This window comes from Lactuca virosa, chromosome 3 (genome assembly GCF_052849685.1).
Source record: "Lactuca virosa cultivar CGN04683 chromosome 3, Lactuca_virosa_CGN04683_v6, whole genome shotgun sequence".
In the NCBI taxonomy this organism is placed as follows: domain Eukaryota; kingdom Viridiplantae; phylum Streptophyta; class Magnoliopsida; order Asterales; family Asteraceae; genus Lactuca; species Lactuca virosa.
Genome location: NC_136428.1, coordinates 147,246,232 through 147,254,768, shown reverse-complemented (window position 1 = coordinate 147,254,768; position 8,537 = coordinate 147,246,232).

The window sequence follows — 8,537 nt, the reverse complement described above, 5'->3', positions numbered from 1 at the left end:
AGGTGCTCACGACGTGAGCATCACCTGTGAAAGTTTTGGGCTCTTTGATTGTGGGCTAGCTTGGTATTGGACTTATCCTTTGGTTTGGGCTCATAATGGACTAAGTATTTTAGTGTAATGGACTTCTAGTTGGGCTTGCCTTGATGGGCTTTCCCTAATGGGCCTTAGATGATGAATTGGGCCTTACTGGGCCCAATGTAGTTAGGCTTTGATTGGGCCCAATGGGTTTGGACCTTTGGGTCATCGGAAAATCAGTGGTTCAGAAAATAAATGGGATTTAAGGGAAGGCCCATGTAAGGGTTTGGGCCCAATTTGGAAAATTGGGCCGTTGATGGGTTTTTATGGATTTGATAGTTTTGGGCCTTAGTTATGTATCTTGTTGGATGAAGGGTAAAATGGTCATTTTACCCCAAGTATGGATTATGGATTATGGTATAGAACTCAATTGTTAATTGGGTGATATTTTGGTATTGATAGCTCGAGGAGTTTCCAGGACAACAGATAAGGATTTATTGCAGTGGACTTCAACAACATGAGGTGAGTTACCTTCCAGTAGAAGTGGGTCTAAGGCACCAAGGTCGGCCCACTAGTAAGAGTTATAGTAGAGATGATTGTCTTTGTGATAATTATTTGGTATGTCGCTATCTGTTATGTTTATGTGCTAGTATGATTTGATGTTATGTGATATGTGATAGGAGGGGTAGGATAGACCCCAGTACTGGTCGATAGGGCCGAAGGGGTATGCCAACACCCAGATAAGCTAGGCAGTATATGATTATATGTTTATGCACTAGGATGCTATGTGGTAGAGCAGTGGGTGAAAGAGTCCCTGATACCGTTCGAAAGGACCGAAGGGGTAGGCTAGCACCATGATATGCTAGGCAAGGTACCGGTCGAAAGGACCAAAGGGGTATGTCAGCACCCTGATATGCTAGGCTAGGTACCGGTCGATAGGAGCGAAGGGGTAGGCCAGCACCCTAATATGCTACGCAGTTTTCGGTTGAAAGAGACCGAAGGGTTAGTCCAGTACCCGCATATGATAGACAGTATGTATATTGTATGGTATGTGGTATGATGGGGGAACTCACTAAGCTTCGTGCTTACGGTTTTCAGTTTTGGTTTCAGGTACTTCGTTTTCAAAGGAAAGGAGCTGGTGATCGCAACGCATCACACTATGTTTTCCGCACATGAGATCTTTGGGATTACACTCTGATATTGTTTTATGATAACATGTTTTGATTATTGACACTTTGGTTTTGACATGGGATGTTTTTATGAATGTTTTTATATTGTTGGTTTTATAAATTATTAAACTAAAAATGAAATTTTTGGTCTTAAATGTTGGGATGTTTCAAGTTGGTATCAGAGCCTTGGTTTGAGGGATTCATGCACACTCTCGGGTGTGTCTGGACTCAAACTGAGGACTTGGTATGAAAATTTTTAAAAGAAAAATCATTTTTTATAAAAAGAATTTTGAAAGGAATTTAAAAAGAGAAAAACAACTTTGAAAAGAACAAGGTGTGTGATGCGTGAAATCAGTCGAGCTCAAGTAAGTTTTCCCCAAGATACCCATACATGTTATGATATGAATTGAGGATATGTGAACTGCATGCTAGATTAGGGCTAAGGATGTAGGAAGGATGTCTTATATGTATATTGTATGTGCTTGTAGACCTTCATGCTAGTACTGATCAGTCAGTGATAGGATAGCATGTTTAGGTTATGCCTGATTATATGAGCCTTGTTATTGAATGCTAGTACAGATTCCTGATTAGAGGATAGTTTGATTGGAGTATGTTGGTTAGATTTTCCATTGTCTGAATGCTGCTTGCTTTGTGCTTTGTGGGACTCTTGGTAATGTGAGTTAGCTACTAAGTGAATATGCTAAGTCACATGGGGCACATGCCGGATAATCTCAGAGTGATGGACTTGACCCTATTGTGCAACTCTCGTCTGAGTCTAACCGTTCTAAGGATGAGTCTTTTACTCGAAGGATTATCTGATCTCTGTTGCATGTGGCTATATTCATGAGGTAGCTAGTTGACATTATTGGGAATCTTTCAGCAGCTGAGGACTGGGTGGGTTCGGAAACCTAGGGAAGCCTAGGGTATGTTTCAGTGGGTTAGTAGTGAGGTTTAGTGAGACTTGGGTGCATCAGTTTGAGGAAGTGACTTTAAGGATTCAGGAGGATTGCTTAGGAAAGTATGGATAGGTGTGGAAGGTAGTAATGGGCCCGTACTACTGAATGCACAGGATCCATACTCAAATCAGCGAGAGTCTTAGAGAATCTGAGAAGCTTCGGGGAGGAGAACCATTGAGTATGTCTGAACAATGGTTTTGTGGTTTACCAGTTTGGAGATGAGCACTCGGGGAGGTGGTTATGGTTCGGGTTCTAACTCAGGAGCAGGTGCTGAATTGATTAGCGAGCAGATGCGGGAGTTCATCTCGTCAGAGATTACGCGCAGTATTTTGGAGCAGACCCCCATAATCTTTGGTTCAGTCAAGGAGGGTATTTTGGAGGTATTGGATAGTCGTCTCAGGGCCTTTCGGGCCGAGATTGTGACATGGCAGTTGGGGGCTCATCTGGAGCCTGAAACTTATGGATATCGGAAATCCTTCTGGAAGGAGGATCCTATTGTTGGCTCGAGTCATTTGGTATTGGAGGTGGGTTATTCACCTTGTCTTCCGGAGAGGCTACCACATGATTGGATCACTATGGAGATTTCACGAGCCCTACGTGAGGAGTTACCCAGCACCATTGGGGGTGTTTTTGATAGGCTGATCGCTAAGTTCCACTATCGGATTATGGCTGGGCAGGCGATTGACGGGGTATTCGGGGTAACTCAGGAGAAGAAGATTGGTTCAGATGGACAGTTGGGGAAGAGAAAGCGGGAACATGGTCCGGATCGACAGACCGAGCATTTGCGTGCGGCTGTAGCGAGTGTTAGAATCCCGATGGGTCGTGGCGGTTGCACGAAGGATGAAGGGGTACAAAAGGATGTGCGTAGCAGGTCTAAGTGCGGAAGGTGCGGGTGGAAGGGTCACAATCACCAAGAATGCACGTTGGAGATAGAGTTGTGCCATCGTTGTCATCAGCCTGGTCACATCACGGCGAATTGCCCCCGCATGGTGGTTAGGGCTGCTCAGAATTCATCACAGGTACCCCTGCAGGAAGTCAAGATCGACCCGCAATAGATCGCTGATATGTAATTTGAATTCCCCTATCTGTAATGAAATTATGGTGTAATTACTCTTAATCAGCAGTTGTAATTCTTTGGAATCTCGCTGAGTTATCGGTAAGTGTATCTAGGGGTTTATTCCCTGCTTGTGTTTGGATTATATTTTCAAGAAATATCATGTGCCAATTGCATACCGTGAATTATAAAAAGGTCGTTCCCTTTTTGCTGGTTCGGGGTGTTCAGTGTTCTCTCGGTTCGTAGTAGAGATCGGTCAGGGGTATTGTGTAGAAGATTGGTGGTTAGCTTCATCAAGTTGGTCCACCTGTATCAACGTGATATAGTGGTTTCATCAGTTGTTCTGGTATGAGCGACGGTGGCCTATGGGAGGACTTATGGGTTCTAGCACTACCAAATCTAGGAGAGGAGTGGTAGCAGAAGGATGCGAGTGTAGTCGTATGGGTTGTTTGACCATTGGATTTTCCAAGGAAATTGTATTTTTCGCGTGGGTCGTGTTTGTTTAGAGTTCAGTGGTTCTGTGAGGATTCGCCAGCCAGATTAAAGGTTAAGAATTCTAGTCGCCAGCATGGAAACCCAAGGAATTGGTATAATATCGCGGAAGGTGGATTGAGGTATCAGACTGGACCAGATTTCAAGAGTACTCTTCAAGGTTTCAGAGGATGGGCGATCTTAGTATTTGATTGGTAATTGATCACTAGCATTGGTAAGCACAGGTTGTCAACAGTGGATTATTAGAAAGTAAGAAGGATGGGGAATCCTTTAATTCTCACGTGTCGTGAAGACTTAGTTGAATCTAAGTGGGGGAGAATCGATCAGGTATTCAGGAGCAGAAATAGGTGTGAAACTAGGATGAGTGTCACATCCCCGTCAGGGAGGAAGTCGATCGAGCAGTCATCTTGGTGGAGGATTTTGTGTGTTGGGAGTTCTGAAAACGCTCCAACATTTGGTTCATACCTTTCCTTGGCATCGGATAGCAGGTTTTGGGGACCATGTTAGAGCTCCAGTTAGTACTCAAGTTCAGTTGAGTGTTAGGTCGAGTGTGTGTTCGACCTGGTATGCAAAGTGTTGTAAGAATGTGGGGGTAGTCGTAGCATTCACTAGCAATCATATAGTATGGAAAGTGTTGTAAGACTGTGGGGGTAGCCGTAGCATCCACTAGCGGTCAGATAGTATGGAAAGTGTTGTGAGATTGCGGGGGTAACCGTAGCATTCACTAGCAGTCAGGTAGTGTGGGAAGTGTTGTAAGTCTGCAGGTGTAGCCGTAGCATTCACGAGGCTGGCAGATAGTGCTAGAGTGTTGTAAGACTGCGGGTGTAGCCGTAACATTCACTATGTTGGTAGATAACATGGGAGTGTTATTAGATCGCATAAGGAACAGTAGTACCCACCAGTTCGGGTGCAGCAGTGAGGGCATGGAAAATCCACGGATTAGGTTACAGATTTACCCAGATGGATTAGACTGGTTTGGGTCAGTGTTAAGATCGTAGGAACACTATTGGAGTCATGTGATCAAGGAAGCGACGGACCGTATAAGGTCGTTTGTGATATAAGGCTATCTTTGGTCATGTAGCATTCACTTATAGCTTTGGAATTTAGTGACGTCAGGATTCGACATATGGACCCGATTGGTTGGATTAGGAGGTTGTTAGAGCCATAGTGGCAAGATAACTAATGATAACTATTAACAGATAAGGATTTCGTTCGAAAGTCGTGTGGGGGCAACTGTGTGGGAGTTTTTTAAGCTCAGCGACCGGGCTAAAATCTGGTATTTCAGGTGACTGACTGACGAATTGGGACCAGGAATGTCTCGGTGGATTTTGGAAAGCAGCTAGGAGGCAACATGCTGTTTCGGACAGTTCAATGTTTCAGACAGTTCAGTGTTTCGGGCAGTTTCGGTGTTTCGGACAGTATTAGTGTTTTAGGATTTTCAGGTAAGGATGGGTAACTGATTGCTCGGGTAATGCTAAGTCACTCACAACGAGATTAAATAATCTCAGAGTAAATGATTCGACTCTGTTGCGCAGCTCTCGTCTGAGTCTAACCGTTACAAGGATGAATCTTCTACTCGAGGATTATCTAAGCCTTCTGTCAAGTATAATTGTTCAGCAGATGGTTATGGTTAGTGGCATCACTCTCGTAGTTGCATCAAGATAATCAGGGTTGGAAGCGTTATGGTTGGCTAGTTATTCAATGAGGCTTCGGCATGGCAACATTTCAGTGTAGGCGGTCCGTCGGAGAGGCAGACCATTATAGGAACCAGATCTTAGAAAGGCGGAAGTGGTTTTGCGGAAATTTGAGGTTTGATTTCTTCAGGATGGGAGTTCGGTTTGAGTTTCGATGCTCTTAAGAAGGTTTCCTTACGCGCAGAGTCATCGACTGCGTTCCTCAGATCGTTTGTTTGGATATGGGTGTTAGTAAGGAGTGATTTCGAGGACGAAATCTAATTTAAGTGGGGCAGAGTTGTAACGCCCTGTTCTGAATCGCCTTCCTAATTCGGGATTGTGGCCTGAAGACAGGTTATCATAAGGCTTAGGTCCTTTGGAAAAGAGAGGTCTAGACCCATTTAGGTACAGATAATGTAATTAAGGTGATCCGAGAGTTTGGGTTGTGTCTTGGAGCCAAGGGGTATATCGGAAAGTGGTTGTTCGAGCTTTTTATAAATTTTGGATTTTGTTCAGGATGTTTTGAGGTGAGGACACCTTTTTGTGGATATAAAGAACGTCGAAAACGGAGTTGAAACGAAGAAGTTATGGCCGTTTGAAGTTGGAGTAGTTCGGATGAGTGATCGTTGACTTGTTGACCAAGCTCACTTAAGAGTCACGACGTGATAGGAGGGGTAGGATAGACCCCAGTACCGGTCGATAGGGCCGAAGGGGTATGCCAACACCTAGATAAGCTAGGCAGTATATGATTATATGTTTATGCACTAGGATGTTATGTGGTAGAGTAGGGGGTGAAATAGTCCCCGATACTGGTCGAAAGGACCGAAGGGGTAGGCCAGCACCCTGATATGCTAGGCAAGGTACCGGTCAAAAGGACCGAAGGGGTATGCCAACACCTTAATATGCTAGGCTAGGTACCGGCCGATAAGGCCATCACCCTGATATGCTAGGCAGTTGCCGGTTAACAGAGACCGAAGGGGTAGTCCAGTACCCGGATAATAGACAGTATGTATGTTGTATGGTATTTGGTATGATTGGGGAACTCACTAAGCTTCGTGCTTACGTTTTCAGTTTTGGTTTCAGGTACTTCGTTTTCAAAGGAAAGGAGCCGGCGATCGCAGCGCATCACAATATGTTTTCCGCACATGAGATCTTTGGGATTACACTCTGATATTGTTTTATGATAACATGTTTTGATTATTGAAACTTAGGTTTTGACATGAGATGTTTTATTGAATGTTTTTATATTGTTGGTTTGATGAATTATTAAACTAAAAATGAAATTTTTGGTCTTAAATTTTAGGATGTTTCAAATTAGGTTAATGATGTAGCTATAAACTTGTACAAACAAATTCACAGCCACAATCCATAAATTAGATTTGTAAAAATAAAAATTAGGTTGGAATTGTTTATACTCACAAGAGAATGATGGATTAAATGATACAATCGATTCTTGGAAGACATAATCAAAGAAGACTCGGTGTGTTGTGGATGTATCTGTGCGCAAAGCGAAGAAAAGAATTCGATAGATACGATGAAGGGGAAGCCAGCATCAGCCTGTGTTGTGTCGATGGTTTTTACACAAAGAAGGATCGAATAGCAAAACACAGGGGGTAGGACGGATGGGAAGTGTTAGGGTGTTGTGTGTAAACGAATCGACGGTTTCTTAGTTTTCTATTTATACAATAAAACCCTTAGGTTTCGTTTAATTACGGAAATACAGTTTTTATTTTTTGTTTTTCGTTTTTCCTTTTCAGTTTTTGTTTTCCGTTTTCATTTTTCATTGGAAAATTTAGAAAACGCTTTTAGTTAAAACTTATTCATTTTTCATTTTTAGTTTTAAAAAATTGGAAAACGTGTTTAATGATGTGTATTTTTCTATCAGTTTTCATTTTTAGAAAAAGGTAGCGGTAAAGGGTCGGCGGCGGTGGTGGCGGCGGCAATTGTGGCAGTGGTGGTGATGGCAGTGACGGTGGTGGTGATGGTGGTGATGATGGTATGGTAAGCCGGTGATTGTGGTAGTGGTGTTGTGGGTGTGGGTGTGTGTATGTGGGGGTGGGTTTGTGTGTGGATGTGTGTGTTTGTGGGGTGGGGGTAGGTATGGGTTTGTGGGGTGGGGGTAGGTATGGGTTTGTGTGTGGGTGCTATTTGAGTAAAAAATTTTGGAATCGTAAGTTTTATTTTAAACAAAAATGGTCATTAGCATTCTCATACTATAAAATAAAGGCATGGTCATGGATCACTGATCTCATTTGAGTAAAATTTTCTGTAACCGCAAGTTTTCATTTTTTTAAAATTATCATACATATCACACATAGAATATATTGTTGGTTTTTTCGAAAATCCTTCCTTATATGTAACTGCTTCAAAGAAATACATGCATGCGTATAAACATACTTTAATCGTCCTTGCATGCTTGCTTTTCATAGAACAATTGAACTCTCATTTTCAAAAGGTTCTAAAAATCATAAAACGAGTGAGTTATGTCTAGAACCTATCTATATATATATATATATATATATATATATATATATATATATATATATATATATATATATATACACACACACTAGAAATGTATAAAGGCCGTGCTAAGCACGACCCACGATTAACGTAATATTTTAGGTATAGTAGATATCGGGAGAAGAAGCCACAGAAAGTATATTGCTATTATGGATAAGAAAGTAAAAGTGCATTGCAATAAAAGGGTAAAAAAAAAATAAACTACACTAAAAAGTTTAGCTCAACATAAAGTGCAATGCTGTAAATAGGAAGGTTTTTTAAAATACAATGTCTTGAAAGGAACATATTAAGATATTTAACATGTGCAAGGTACTTCTCTGATGATCCAATCCCCTCTATGACTCATTTTCTCAGTCCTGATGACCTGACATTAATGTACGTGGTTATCCATGTCTTCCTTGGAAATGAGTTGTTTCCATATTTGTTATGGGGTATTTTTACGATTTCAAGGTTATCATTAGCTTGATATGCAATTTCAAGGTTATCATTAGCTTGATCTGCAATTTAGCAATTCACGGGTTCTAATCTTCGTGCTAACATATTGCAACATTTTCTCTCTTTCTGATTGAAATCCCAGAACAAAATAGAGTCCGATCTTTATCTAATCTTTCCAGCACCTCCATTGTTCCTTCAACAAACACACCGCATAACTGAG